The sequence below is a fragment of the Talpa occidentalis genome, unplaced genomic scaffold, assembly GCF_014898055.3.
Source record: "Talpa occidentalis isolate TD23 unplaced genomic scaffold, MPIMG_talOcc4v2.1 talOcc4.6, whole genome shotgun sequence".
Lineage (NCBI taxonomy): Eukaryota > Metazoa > Chordata > Mammalia > Eulipotyphla > Talpidae > Talpa > Talpa occidentalis.
In genome coordinates, this window is record NW_023604972.1 from 119,850,463 (window position 1) to 119,865,629 (window position 15,167).

Sequence of the window (15,167 nt, forward strand, 5' to 3'; positions counted from 1 at the left end):
GGAGGATGTCTGAGGGAAGAGACCACATCCTGCCCTCCCCGGCCCCCAGAACCGAAGCCGGCCGGACCTGCTAGGTTCTTGCTGACCGCGTGACTGCCTTTCTCTTGGTCCGCCACCCTGGGGGACGGGCAGCGCTGATAACTCGGTAGTGAAACCCGGAGCGAATGCTCACTGCCGAGCGACTGCTCTACGCTGGCCTCCCCCACCCCCTTCCCCTTCCCTTCCCCTTCCCTTCCCCTTCCCCTTCCCCTTCCCCTTCCCGGGCGGCGGGGACTGTAGTTGGCCGAGACCGCCCCCTCGCCCTCGCTGCAGGTTCATTGTTTACCTTCTGCAGCGGTGGAGGGTTTGTTTACACCTTCGGGACTGGGTGAAGCCGGGTTGTTTTTTTTTAGGACCTAATGCGGCTGCTCGCCGGTGTAATATACCCTTGATCAGTCACGACATGGGATTTTATTCGAGGATCTTTCACCGAAGAGTTAGTGGTTCTATACAGGGTTTTTCTTTTCTCTTTGCGGTAAACAGGATCTGGTCTACTGATTCTGAAGAAGTCATGTTCACACTGGCTTGTAGTTTAGCGTGTCAACGGGTTCTTCTCTGCAGAACCAATTTCCTTTTTGAAATCTGAAAAACACTTTAGGAAGTTAAAGTCGTAAACATTCTATATGAATTTTTTTTTTAATTGAAACGTCGTTGACATGATTTAGCAACAGTATTTGCAAGTCTCCTTTTTGAGGTTCATCTCTATTTAAAACAGTACATGCTGTTTTGTTTCATTTTGTGTATCATGTGAGATTACTGCTTTGTAAATGACAGGTTCGTTTTCATTTAGCTACAACATGTTTGTAACAATTGATTCTGAAAGTTCAGGGAGAAGAGTTTCTAAAATAGAATAGTGCTTAACTAATAGCAGTGGCAACTAATTAGATCGCTAATGCACTGAATTGGAACACTTTTTCAGCAGATGGAGTTTGAGTATTAGTACAGAATGATACAAAGCTTTTGACTTTGTGTAACAGTTTGGAAACTTGATTAAATATTACACATATGAAAATTCTTACAAAATGTATGTGGGAAAAAATTTCCTAGTAAATTTCCTAACATAATAAGGAAAATTCCCACAACTCTCAAATTCAGCATTTCCGTTCTGGAAGAGATGTAGTTTATTGATTTAATTTCTGTATGAGCATATATATTTTAGATGGAGGTGAAAAGAACACTTATTAGATAGATCTTGAGTCTAATTTGTGTTATTAAAATCTTGGATATCGTGCTAGAAGTCCATTTTAGTTGTACTTTAAATTGATTGATCTATATGTATGGTTATTTTTCTGATGGGTGTCAAACTTTGGGGAGTAAAAGAGCTTGTGTACAAATCTGATTTAATATCTTTTTGTTTACTCCAATTTTACTGAAGTACACAGATAGCGCTGTATGTTTACCATTTAAAATGCTGTATTCCCTGAGTATTTCGTAAATGCCTGTGTGGATAAGCATTTCTGGATTAATACAGAAAATGCAGTTTCTGCTTGCCCTTTCAGACTGTACATCAGTTTGGAAAATATACATAGCCAATTGAAAACTGATTGTATATTGCCAAAAGCAATATACAACTGAGAGGTTATGAGAACTGTATAGCTAAATCTTGAGGAAGTTTAGAATAAAAAAAAATCTGAGTTGGATTCACTAAAGTTATGCCATTGTTTAAGACTACTATTCTGACAAACATTTCATTGTTCAAAAAAGGCTTGTGGATCTAACATGAAGAAAGCTCATGAGGAATTAAACTTGGCAATAATTTGAGAACTGTGGGGTAGTCTGGGTTACAGCTGCAGGACAGCTGTTTGTGGATTGTGTTACAGTATGTTTTAGGTAAAGTTTAGGCAACCAAAAATACATACTTTAAAATAATAAGGCAGTGTTTGCTCTTATTCTGATTGCTTCTATGTAACCTTTGAGAAGTTCATTGTGTAGCTTTCTAACAAAGTTCATTATAAAATAGAGGTAATGGTCATTGCAATTTCTAAAATAGCCATCACTCTATAGGAAAAAGAGAGCTGACTGTAACACCAAATAGATCTGGGTTGTAATCTCAGCTGTGATACGTAAGTATCTAAAAAAAGAAGCAATAACTTCAAAAGGTTATTAAGAATGTGAGAAGTAAATGAACTAGTGCTTAATTAAAGTACTCAGTACAGGACTTGATACCCTGTGAGTGATGTTAACTAAATTTTAGTTGCCTTCTTACACTGTGAAAACAAAATAATTTATATCACATTAAAAATACTTCAAATGATTGATTATATTATTATTGTTTATAAGGAATCATGATATTCAAATTTTCTTTTTTTTTTAACATACTAAATTGGTTGTAGACTGATCTCAAATAGAGTTCTTGAATATAACCACTATAAAAATATCTGCCTGATTATCAGGAAATTAGGTATATGTACTTTATCTATTTTTTGCATGCAAGATAAAATGTTTCATTTTACAGAACTTTAGATTTTTCTCCCTGACGGTAGAAACTTTCTTAGTAATAATGACATGGCTAGCCTTGCAAGCTTCTCGAAGCCCCAAAGTTAGTAAGATTCCTTGGTTTTAATACTGGTGTTAGTGCTGTGGTTTATAGGTAATGTGCTTTAGTTGACATACTAATTTTTAAACTAGTTTAGAAACTTCATTGAACTAGTTTAGAAACTTCACTGGTCAGCTTACTGGGAATTGTTGCTTTCAGTTTTGTTCAGTCAACAGCTCTCATTAATTTGTGAAAGTCCCAGATATTTGCTATTGATAACATTAAATACTCTTCTTTGTTTGGCATGCCAAAATCTATTTGGAAAACCAAATGCTTCCGATAGCCATTTCCACTGCAAGGGTAGACCTTTTTTTTAAATCAGTCCACTGGTGCATCTCTTCCTGATACTGAATAACTTGAAAAGACACTGAGTATTCTTCCTGTGTAAGCCCTTCCTAGTATAGTTTAACTTTTGTATTCAAAGTGAATTCCCAGGACACGGACACACCTGTATCTAAATATAGCTATTAGGATATATAATTTATTTTAAAATATTGAGTTTTGTATTTTTGGTGATCCAACACACTTATTTTCCCATTTACAAGAACAAAAAACTTGACTGTCTTACTGTTTAATATTGAGAAAAAGTCAGATGGTTATTTGAATTATGTAAATTTGTATACAGAGTTTTTGTTTTCTACTTAGATTTTTCATGTTTAATTGCTTGCTTCAGTTAGACAAAACAAACTGAATTCCTAGTAGATGCTAGATACTGAATTAAGTGGAGAAATAAAGATGAGGATGATGTTACTCCCTTTTTAGGCGTTTACTGGAACAAACATTAAAAAAAGTGATTTTGCAATATGGAACAATAAATTAAGTAATCAAACTGTTCAAGGAACAGAAGTAGCCAACAGCAGAGAAAGATTAACTGTCTGTTGGGATCAGAGAAAATTTCACAGAAGGATTGATTTCTCATAACAGTTGTGGTGGACCTAGTAGAAGGAACTGAACCTTGGCCTTCCAAGAGAATATACCACATCCTGAGAAAGGGAAAGTCAGAAAGAAGAGGAGTTACCCGGGAGGCCACTGATGTATAAACTGAGAGATGACTGAGGAGGGTGTTGATGACAGAGATGAAGATGAATATATATTAGAATGGAGGGAACATCACCTTCAGGTTCCAGACTGACTGTTACTTTCCTGCTTGCAGAAAACTTTATTAATAAGATAGAAGTTGTCTGATGTGAATTCCCTTATCTCCTCTTTGTCCCTCATCTTCTGTTTGTATTTCACTCGTACTTAAACCTTCTGTTTCCCTGACTTAGTGAATAAGGCGCTTCTGTTCCTTTCCAAGACTAACTTAGAATTTTATGTCCTTGATACTGTTTACTCTAAGATATTTTATAGAACTAAAATTTCTTCTTTCTTGTTGTTGGCTTAGCTTCTTGTGTTCAGCAGAGATTTGTTATATCCTTCATATGGACCAAGTAGCCATGTGATGAGGATAGATGTGGAAAGAAAAAGATGATGAAACAATTATTTTTGTAGGCTCTGCAGATAGACTAGTTTACCCTCACGCCACGGCTTTCTTCCTTAGCTGTTGTAGTCTTACAAGCACAGCTGTATTGAAAATAGTTTCTTAAAGGATGCTAGTAACCTTGTAAAGCTCATTGGTCTTTTTAAATTTCCCATTTTCTTTTTTTTTATTTTATTTCTTTATGTATCAGTAGTTTTGTGTATTAGCAGTTAATAACTTAATAGTTTTGTTTCAGTTACTAAAATATCTCATTTAATGTTCAACAATTCTTTGAGGTTCTCTTATTATCCCTGTTTTACAGTTGACCAAATAGGCTTTGAAATTCTAAAGAACTGAAACTTTAGAAAGGTAAGTAATTTGGCAAGGGCACAGGACTAGTGAATGAGTAACTGCAGCTCATGTATTTGTAGTCACTACATTATTGCTATTCTTGCAACTCTCACTCGATTTCGGTGAAATATTCCCTCGGTTCTTTCCCTACTTCTTGTGCCACTCTTTCTCTTTTTACTGACTGGTTTCCCAGCTCTTTAAGTAGATGAGCCTTAAGAGTCCCTCCTTGATTTTTTTCCATCTCTCCTAATGGTGCTACTTCCTGGAATAACCTTTTCACTTGTGGCTTCAAAATCCATGAATTGATATGGTTGCTATAATTACACGTTTATTCAGACTTTCCCTTCTAAACTTACAGAGCATTTTAGCATATGCACTTGTTAATCATCTTCAAGTCACAGATGTTTAAACCTTTGTAGCTCAGAGCATGCCCACTTGTCACTTTGTAGGTAGTGCCACCAGCCTGTGTTGGCCAGGCTACCAACCTACTCCTCACTTTTCGATGCTCGGTTGCTGTGTTGCTCCTATTTCCTTCTGAATGCAGTCTTTCCTTCTTTTCCTTTTCTCATTGGTCTCGTTTAGATCCTCATCCCATTTGGATTAGAGTTAAATACTCTTTTTTCTTGCCTTTTTTCACTCCCTCTGCTGTATTATTGTCTGGCTTATTTCCCTGACTTTGATCTTTCCATTGCCTTACATTAAAAAAAAAAAATGTGCACCCATACCCACTATTCATTTCTTACAGAATGTTGTCCAAATTTCTTATCTTGGCCTTTCTTGTAAAGGCCTTTAGAACCATTTCCAGAATTATTTTCCTATGTACTATCTTAACCATACTATTTTAAGTATATTTGTCCCTCTGCATAATTCGGTAACATAATCCCTTTCTTCTTTACATGAAGTAATTCTTAAAAGGAATTGGTGAGAGTTTGCTAACTAAAGCACCAACTTCCTATTCCTGTTCTTTTTCCTTGGAGATTGTCTTATGTCCCTGGTTGAGAGTCATTGCTTTAATCAAAGACTGCTATTTGTTATTCCCTGCACATGGTACCTGCTTTCTATTTACTTGACCTTGCATAGGTTGTTTCTTCTGCCTAGAATTCCATTTCTTGCTCCCTATTTGAAATCTAATTCCTTAAGGTGTGGATCACATGCTACTTGTTTTCTGGAAATATTTCCCTTTCATTCTAATAGGGTTTCATTGCTTCGTCCTCTACTTTTCCACAATTTTGTTTATTCCTTTCTAAATAGTGCTTACCATTGACTTGAGATCCTTGTCCAATGCGTTTTCCCTTCCTAGATCTTAAGTTTATTCCCAAACAGCTATCATAAATAATAACAAGCATTTATTGAATGGAAGAATGGAGACAGGAAAGGAATAGTGTGGTAATAAAAAAAAAAAATAGAAGTAAAAGAGCATTTCAAGTTTGCTGACCTGAGATACAATGAAATTGATACTGCCTTGAAATGGAGAAATCATTTTATTTTATTTTATTTTTTAAAAAGAGTTATTTATTTATTTATTTATACTAGCACTGGGTACAGTCAGAAGCGCGCTAGGGTGAAAGAATTCACCAGAGTCAGAGCGGAGAGTAGAATAGGCAGACCGACAAAGTACACTGCTGAGGGGAGCAGCGGGCGGCAGGAGAGGTCTGCGTGCCATGTGGGTCCCTCCCTGGTGGCCCGGGATCAAACTGGCACTGCAGAGGCTGCGGGCAGCTTCGCAGCCCAGCGCTCAACCACTGCGCCACTGGGGAGGCCCGAGAAATCATTTTAGAAGGGATGATAATGAGTTCAGCTTTGCATTTTGAATTTCAGGTTATTCACTTTGTCAGAGATGTGTCAAAGGTAGCAGCAAGTACTAGAATGGAAGTTTTACTTCTAAACTTGGTGATTTGGTGGTTCTCTGTAGAGGGCATTGAGAAAGAAAAATGTAAATGGAGAAAGTGTTGAAGATTTGGGTGGTAGAGGATAAGCTGATGAAAGAATATATCATACGGTAGATATCAATTAAAAAAAAAGGGGGGGGAATCAAAAGAAGAGAATTAGCAAGATTATGACCTGTAAACCCAAGAGGAGAGTTTTAGGTTGAAGGGACTGAGAGATTGTAACATTGAAGATGTGGCCTAGAGGACTCAGTTCTATACTTCCTTAACCTAAGGATGATCTTGACATGCTGATCTCTCCTGGCTTCAGTTTCCTGATCTCTAAAATGCATATTTGTGGCACTCTCACCTTCCATCTCTCTTTGTGATTCTCCGATATTACCGTGTTCCTCGAATATTGCAAGGTTAAAGAGCAAGCATTTATAGCCTTATTAAATCACCGCCAGTATTCCCAGAAACAGTAATGAATACATGTAGGAGTGATTGTATTTCATAGCACGTTAAATGTAAATTCTGGTCAACTCTCAATTTCCTTTTAAGTGATCATCTGCAGTGACTTGCTGCCTCCTCCCCCTCCCAGGTCTCAGGCTACTGAAAATAGGGCTGTGAAAAGCACAGTGGGGTGAGTGAATGGTTTGCATGCCTGTTATCTGTATCTGACTATCACCAAGCTAACCACAGTCCACTCTCAGTTATCTCCATTTTAGAAGGTGAGCAATGGTAGAAGCATGCTGAATATGTAATCTAAATTCGTTATTTAGATCGGGAAGATTTTATATTCTTTTCCCCTCCCCACAATAGATTGATATATTTTTCTTTTACATTTTATTTGAATTATTAGCATCAATTTTTATATCATAAGCAAATGCTATTAGAATAGTGGAAGAAAGTAAACAGGTTAATATTTATTAGGCAATCCACATATAAATAATTGAGAGTTGACTGTTAATGCTTTTTGGATCATCCATTGTTTGTATTATCTGTGCTTTGTGTCAGTATGGCCAGGTTAAAGCTGAATAACTACTTAATATATCTCTGTGATGAATGTAATTATAAAATTATGCAAATGACAAAATAAGTTGAAAATAATTATGTAAAAAGTAGCTAAGTATAGCATTCATATGTCCAAAATCACAGGGTTAAAAGTTAATTGAAATATAAGTCCATTCTTAAAATTCTGTTTATAAAATTGTCTGGTCAGATAGATTACATAATCTGTACAACATATCTGGTAATGATGAAATTTTATATAAGCTATAAAGCTGATGATGTGCTCAGGCTTCAAACATACCCTGTTTAAGGAGTCGACTGAATTTAATGGGAAATGTAAAAAAAAAAAAAAAAAAGAGTTTTTAATCTTATCTCTCATTTCCTGAATTTTAGAAAATCTGGCTCCTGCAACTACTTTTCCATTTTTTTAACCCAATATGTTGAAGAATTTGAATTTGTGGTTTTGTTAATGTTGGTCAGCATATTTTTGATGAATATATAATCAGATTAGTAAGAGGCATAATTCTTGGCTTCAAATAATTTATATTACAGTTAATATAGATCCCTGTGAGTAAATAATGTAAGTCAGTATTATTTAAAATACTTGCCATTTATCTTAATAAAGGAATCAGAAGCCAGCAGAATTCAGAAAAAGTGGGATATCAGTAAGGAATGACATAGAGGGAAGACTTCATAGAAGTATTGACACATCTAAGACTTTTGCATTTGAATAGTTAGAGTTCTAGATCAGGGCTTTAAAAGTCATAACTTAAATATTTCGAGAACTGACATATTCCTGTCATGTTATTTAGTATTTGAAGATAATGTTGAGCAAAAAGTTGGGTGATGAGTTCTGTATATAATTTATTTAACTGTTGAAGACTGATTATATTTCAAAGTAGAGCTGTTTGACCTTTGAAGGTACTGCTGTACTAAACTTGAGAGATTTTAGGCATATTGTGAAATGTAATTGTGTGCTTGTGACTATGAGTCCATAAATGTTGGCTGCATTCTAAAACCAAGTATAAATGATTTTTTTCCTTCCATTGTTTCATAGTATATGTGTCTTCTCTCTCCTTCATTAATACTGCATGTTCAAAGGGCTTTGTAAATTTATCATCAAACTATTTTCTAGAAGTATGCAGAGACTATAAATGGAATAGTTAGTGTTTTTATTTTCCATAGTAAAATGATCATATTTTCTAATCTCAAAATTTAAACATGTAGCCTGGATAGTGAATTAGAGTGCTTGAAATTAAGATTATCCTGAAAAACAAGGAATGTTTTCATTGCCAAATTCAAATACCCTATCCAGCCCTCTAGTTATTTGGGTAAAGGATAAACAATATTTGGGGAAATTATTATTCTATTAAAGCAGCAAAAAGAAACTTGAATTGCCACTTGTAGGCATTTTTATAATTTTGTTCAGAATCCAGTGTAATTTCATGTAGTTCTTATAATAAAGAAAGAGTGAAGAGACCCCAAAGCTGTAAACAAAGAAGATTGCCAAGTAATTTAGTTACTGAGAAGGAATAGCTTGCCAGATAAAAGTATATTTCACTGTTTTTAAATGTGTGCACATACATATTTTTATCAGTAATTTTATACTTTGAGAAATCTCATCTTAAAATAGTATTGCTAATTATTTCCATGTTTAGTGTTCATCCCTATATACTAAAACTTTTAATTGCCCTGTTTTTTTCCCCCACTCTAATCCTGTATAACACACACCCTAACCTTCAACCATACTACCATCACTACCAGTCCCCTCCCCCAAGAAAAAAAATAAAGGAAAAAAAGAAAAAGAAAAGCTCTGAGGGGAATAGAGATGCAGAAAGAGTGAGAAGACTCCAGTGGTTGGAGGTAGGTGAGCTGTGAACTCTTAACATTTAGCTGTATGGCAATTTTTTTTCGTGTGGGATGAAGTGGCAAGTGGAGTATTGTGGAATGTTTTATTTAGCACATGTGTTGTAGATAAGTTTTTAATCCTGTCCTGTTATATGATAATAGTATGAAATCATGAAAATGAGGTATTTGAATCTAAATAACTATTTTCTATTCTGTAGTCTGAAATTTCTAGTTTATTTTTGAATGGCAGAACTTGGTACAAACCAGGTCCAGATTAATTCCTGTACATTAAATTTCATATGACATATGAGAATTCTTAACATCAGACTTTATAACATTTTAATTGGTTAAATTTCATTTCATTTCATTTCATTATTTTTTTATTTATTAAGGTTTATTTATTTATACAAGCACTGGGTACAGTCAGAAGTGCGGGAGGGTGAGAAAATTCACCAGAGCCAGAGTAGTGAATGGAACAGCCAGACTGACAAAATACACTGCTGAGGGGAGCAGCGGACGAAACAGGAGAGGTCTGTGTGCCATGTGGGACCCTCACGGGTGACTGGGGATTGAACCGGTGCTGCAGAGGCTGCAGGCAGCTTTGCAGCCCAGCGCTCAACCGCTGGCCACCTGGGGAGGCCCTCATTTATTTAATTTTTAACTGAGATAATATTGGGGTTAATCCTCCCCACCCCCCCAATCAGGTATTACCACCAGAGTGCACCCACCACCAACTCACCCATATTTCACCACCATAGACCATTGTGCTTCCTTCCTTCCCTCTTCATTCCTTCCCCTCCCTCACTTGCTGTTTCAGGTCCATCCTCAACTATCAAGGATTAGTTTTTCAGCTTGTATTTATCTGACTATTCATTTAGTTATTTTATATTCCACATATTAGTGACACCATCGGTGTTTATCTTTCGCCTTCTGACTTATTTCACTTAGTATTATCCTTTCAAGCTCCATCCATGTTGCCTCAAATGGCATGAATTTATCTTAATCAGTTAAATTTTAGATTATCATAGCCTTAAAAATGTTTGAATCACGCTGTATATTTTAGTAAGAGCCTTACAATGGCCTCTTTCTCCTTTGTCGTAGGCAAATTCAGTGCTGTGTGTTCATGTTTCAATATTGTTTTGAATACATAAATATAGATTAGTGTTTGACCTAGCATAGTAGAAGCAAATTTTAAAAGATGTTGATTATTCTTCAAAGTGAAGTAAAGGGGTTAATGAGATTTGGATAAGCTGTGGCAGTAACCTTCTGCTGTTACTGTTTCTTCTAATAGCAGTTTTCTTTTATTAAAACTGTTCAGACTGTGATTTTATACCTCTGAATCACTTGCTGTGTTTCGACCAGTGCTACCTCAATTAAAATAAAAGTTACCTTTTTTCACTATTGTTGATAATTGTTTTTATATTGTAAAAATACTACAGAGAAAAATGTAGTTATTTTAAAATAAATAATTATATTACCATTAAATGTATTTACATATTAATGGATTTGGAGGAGTTATGTGTATTTATAAGTATCATGTCTATCTTTAAGCATATTTGAAAGCTACTTTAGAAAATACTCTCTCATTCAAAATAGGAGTCTTCTCTACCAGTATCTGACAGATATCTTCTATCATCACCCAGTCCTTACCCTGATTGTAGCATTTTCTTAATGGTTTGTTCCTTTGTTGAACAGCTATGTTTGTTAATAAAATTATCCCAAATTAGCTAAAAATTTAATGAAGTATAATTTTTCAGTAGTTGGTCTTCCCTTTGAAACAGTTTTCTTATTCTTTTATAAGTATGTACAAATAAGAAGTAGTAGATGTAATCAGATTGGACACTGTCATATATTAGAGAGAAACTTTTTTTTTAAGATTTATTTCATTTATTTATATAAGAACTGGGGTACAGGCCAGATGCGCGGAAGGGTGAGAGGGTTCATCAGAGACAGAGTGGGGAACAGAACAGGCAGACTGACAAAATACACTGCTGAGGGGAGCAGCGGGAGCGACAGGAGAGGTCCCCCGCACCATGTGGGACCCTCGACGGCCAGGATTGAACCGGTGCTGCAGAGGCTGCAGACAGCTTCATAGCTCAGCGCTCAACCGCCTGTGCCACCAGGGGTGGCCCTGGAGAGAAACTATTACCGTTTTCTCTCATATAGGCCAATCACCAACTATTTTTGAGTACCATTTTTTGTGTTGACATTGTTCTAATTAGTATATGTTTAAAATGTGGTCTTTGAACCCTATGTTGAGGGCTGTGTTAAAAACATAATTTAAATTGTGTAATTTAATTTTAATACATAGGAAATATGTATTAATATCCCTATATAACTGATGAAGAAAGTGAGGCCTGGATGATGCCTCACCAACAGTAGAAATATTGGCAGTAAGATTCTAAAACCTATGCACTTAATCCTTTACAGTTATTTCTAAATAAAAGTACTATAGAAGACAAATCATATTGCTGGAATAATTAGTGACTAATGAATATTTTATATATCAGAAAAATGATGATGTGGAGACCTCAGGAAACAAGTTATTATCTCTGAAATGTACATTTTACCCATTTTGATAAAATTACTTCTGGAACTATTACCTTTTTCTCGAACTTCTTAAGAATATATTAACTATACTTTATGGCTAGGGCCATCATTGTGAAAATTGATTATTGTGTGGGTGGGAAGAAGACAATGTATTAGTACTATACATAACATTGGACTACTCTTTTGAATCTTATGTGCTCTATCATTGCAATCACCTCTTTTTAAATTGCAAATATTCCCATATTTAGCAATCCTTTCATTCTCTGTTTTTCACAGCACTTTCACTGTGCTGTGAAATTGAAACTATATAGCTGGACTATAGCTAAGAACATGCATTTTGGAGCTGTAATTTACAATATTACATGCAAAATAAGAATAACTGATTTGTGATTATGAAGCAGAAGGATCCTGCTGTCAATAATATACATAACCTATAGTGAATAAACTTGGTGATGATACATACTTTGAAGTTTTATTGCTATTTTGGAGTGCTTACTTTTGTATTCTGGTTATTTTCCAAATAATAATTGTCTCATAGTATAGTTCAAAACAGGTGAGGTATGACTTGATGATGGGGTTGGTACTTATATATACAATATGGATATAGTAGAATTATATGAAGATAGATCGTAGCTATAAAGTATTGCTAATCTGAAAAAATGACATTTAATAATATATTAATTACATGCAGCAGAGACAATCTACAACTAAAGCTAAGAACATGCCCTTTGGAGTTAGACATCTGGATTTGAATCTTGACCCTGTCCCATAGAAGTTTTTAATTCTGGTAAAGTTGCTGTCTCTTAGTATGTTGGAGATAACACTTATTTGAGGAGTGAAATATTTGTAAAACATTTATTACAGGTTTGGCACATAGATATAATAGATATTAGTTGTTATTTATGTAGTCAATAAAAACATAAGAGGTGAGAGAACAGAGAGGTTAAGTATGAGCTGGAGAAAAATAAAAGAAAGTGGTGCATTGTTTCAACTTTGAATAAGTAAAATGTGGTTAAATCAAGAGGACTATGAGGCCTCTCTGGTGGCACAGCAGGTTGAGCACAGTGCTGTGAAGCTGTCCGCAGCCTTTGCAGCGCATGTTCAATTTCAGGCCAGCCAGGAAGATACCCACATGGCGTGGCAGACCTCTCCTGTCCTGTCCGCTGCTCCCCTCAGCAGTGCTTTTGGTCTGTCTGCCTGTTCTGCTCCCCACTCTGTCTCTGGTGAATCCTCTCACCCTCCCGCACTCTGGCCTGTACTCCAGCTATTGTATAAATAAAAAATAAATCTTAAAAAAAAAAAAAAAGAGGAATAGGTCATGAGTAAAATCAGGAAACTATTGAGAAAGGAATAAAATGAATAGATCAATAGAATATTAGTCTTCACATTGTAATTACAAGATGGGGTATGTTATTTAAGGTCTTGAAAGCTATGTAGAGATGTTAGACGTGTTTTCTTTTTACATGTTAAAATATATACAGTGAGAGAATAGTAAATGTTATTTTAAAATTTTTCATAGAAAACAGATTAAAAATGTTCTTCATAAATATGGCAGTTCTTTGAGTTTTGACAGATTGAACAGAGTATTGCAATACTGTAGAAGCTCTATTTTGTCTCCTTTGAGATAGTCTTAACTCATCAAGAATACCACTGTTCTGACTTATAACATGATAGAGTAGTTTTGTCTGTTTTTGAACTTTATATAATGTAGTTATACAATATGCCCTTTAACATATATGTCAAATATGTAATATTACCATGCTGTATAAAAATTATTTTAATCCAAATCTGTTTTTGTCTATTATGTTATAATGTGTATGGATTCTTTCCTTCTTTGTGGATAGTGGATTTATATAAGTGGATAGAGTTAGAAATAATTATAGGAATTCCAACTCTTTTAAAGAAATTTGCATCATTTAGATTCAGCATTCTTTTATGTACAAACTCTAAACAGAATGGGAATGGAAAGAACATCCCTCAACATAATAAATGCCATATATCAACCCTACAGACAACCTATTACTTAATGGTGAAAAACTGAAAATTTTTCTTTAAGATCAGAAACAAGACACGGATTCATACTGTTACCACTACTGTTTAATTAACTTAGTATTAGAAGTTTTGATTAGAGCAATCAGACAACAGCAGGAAATAAAAGGAATCCAGTTGGGAAAAGTACAGTAAAACTCACCATTTGCAGCCGATGTGATGCTGTAAATAGAAAATTCCACCAAAACCTATCAGAAACAATAAATAAAAACATCAAAGTTGCAGATTAAGAAATTAACATACAAAAATCTTTGCATCTTTATATACAAATAATAACAAGATGGAAGGAAATTAACAAAATTCCGTTCACAATTGCTTCAAAAGAAATACTTAGGAATCAACTTAACCTAATAAGTGAAGGACATACAGTAACTATGTTACTGAAGGGTGTAGATCATGACACAAGTAGATATATATTCCATGTTCATGGATGGGGATAGTCAATGTAGTCAATATAAGGAAGTGGCATATTTTAATTTTGGATGAGTAGGATGTGGTTAAATCAAGAGGAATAGATTGTGACTAAAAGCAGGAAACAGTTTACTGACCTAGAAATGAAAAAGATATAGAATTTAATTCTTCATATTATAATTATAATATGAACAGTATATAAATGAACAATATATAAATTTAATGCCGTCCCCATCAAAATATCAACAGTATTCTTCAAGGAAATTGAACAAAACATTAAAATTTATATGGGGCCACAAAAGGTCTCGAATAGCCAAAGCAGTTCTGAGGAAAAAAGGAGAGAAATGGTGTATCACATTACCTGACTTTAAACTTTACTGTAAAATGATGGTAATTAAAGCAATGTGGTATTGACATACAAATAGACAAAGGATCAACTCAACAGAATGGGAAGCCCAGAAACAAATCCTGTGTGTATAGCACTAATTCATGACCATGCAGTGGGAAAGAAGAGTCTCTTTAACAGATGGTTCTAGGAAAACTGAAAGCCAATTGTGAAAGAATGAAGTTTGATCACTCTAATTCCATGCACAAAAATAAGGACAAAATTTTGCCATTTGCAGCAAAATGGAAAGAGAGGAAATTAGGTATGGTAAAACAAGTAAAAACTACAAAGACAAGTATTGGACATTTACATCGCAGACTATTTGAGAAAGCAAAATTCTTATGGAAATTAGCAGACTCTAATAAGTGAAGTAAGTTTTCTGAGATTGGAGGCAGGGAGGAGAGAGAACATTTCAAAGAGGTGTGAAGGATTGAGTTGGAAAAAAAGATTTGAATCATTTTCTGAGTATCTCTGTCTTCTTGCCTTTGGGCCTGACCTTTTGATTGAATGACTAGAATTAGCCTATTAACACATCTGATAAGTGAATTTTTCATATTTTTTTCATTAGTAACGGTTTAAGGGGACAAAAGTATCATCCACAACAGAGTTCATAGCCATAGTTTAAAAAAGAGTTTGAAAAGTTGGAATTACAGTGCAAAAATG

The 15,167-nt window shown here is 35.0% G+C and overlaps 1 protein-coding gene across 4 annotated transcripts in view; it reads left to right on the forward strand.

Moving 5' to 3' along the window:
* The window catches only part of RICTOR (RPTOR independent companion of MTOR complex 2), a 105,118-nt gene that overhangs the window by 633 nt on the left and 89,318 nt on the right, over window positions 1–15,167 (forward strand). Inside the window, exon 2 of one of the 4 annotated variants that reach the window (XM_054688208.1) lies at window positions 4,357–4,403. The exons of 2 other annotated variants lie outside the window; for them this stretch is intronic. The gene's annotated coding sequence lies outside the window, so the exon portion shown is untranslated. Of the gene's footprint in view, window positions 1–4,356; window positions 4,404–9,091; window positions 9,125–15,167 lie in introns of those variants that run through there. One more of the 4 variants, XM_037529957.2, reaches the window with a different exon arrangement.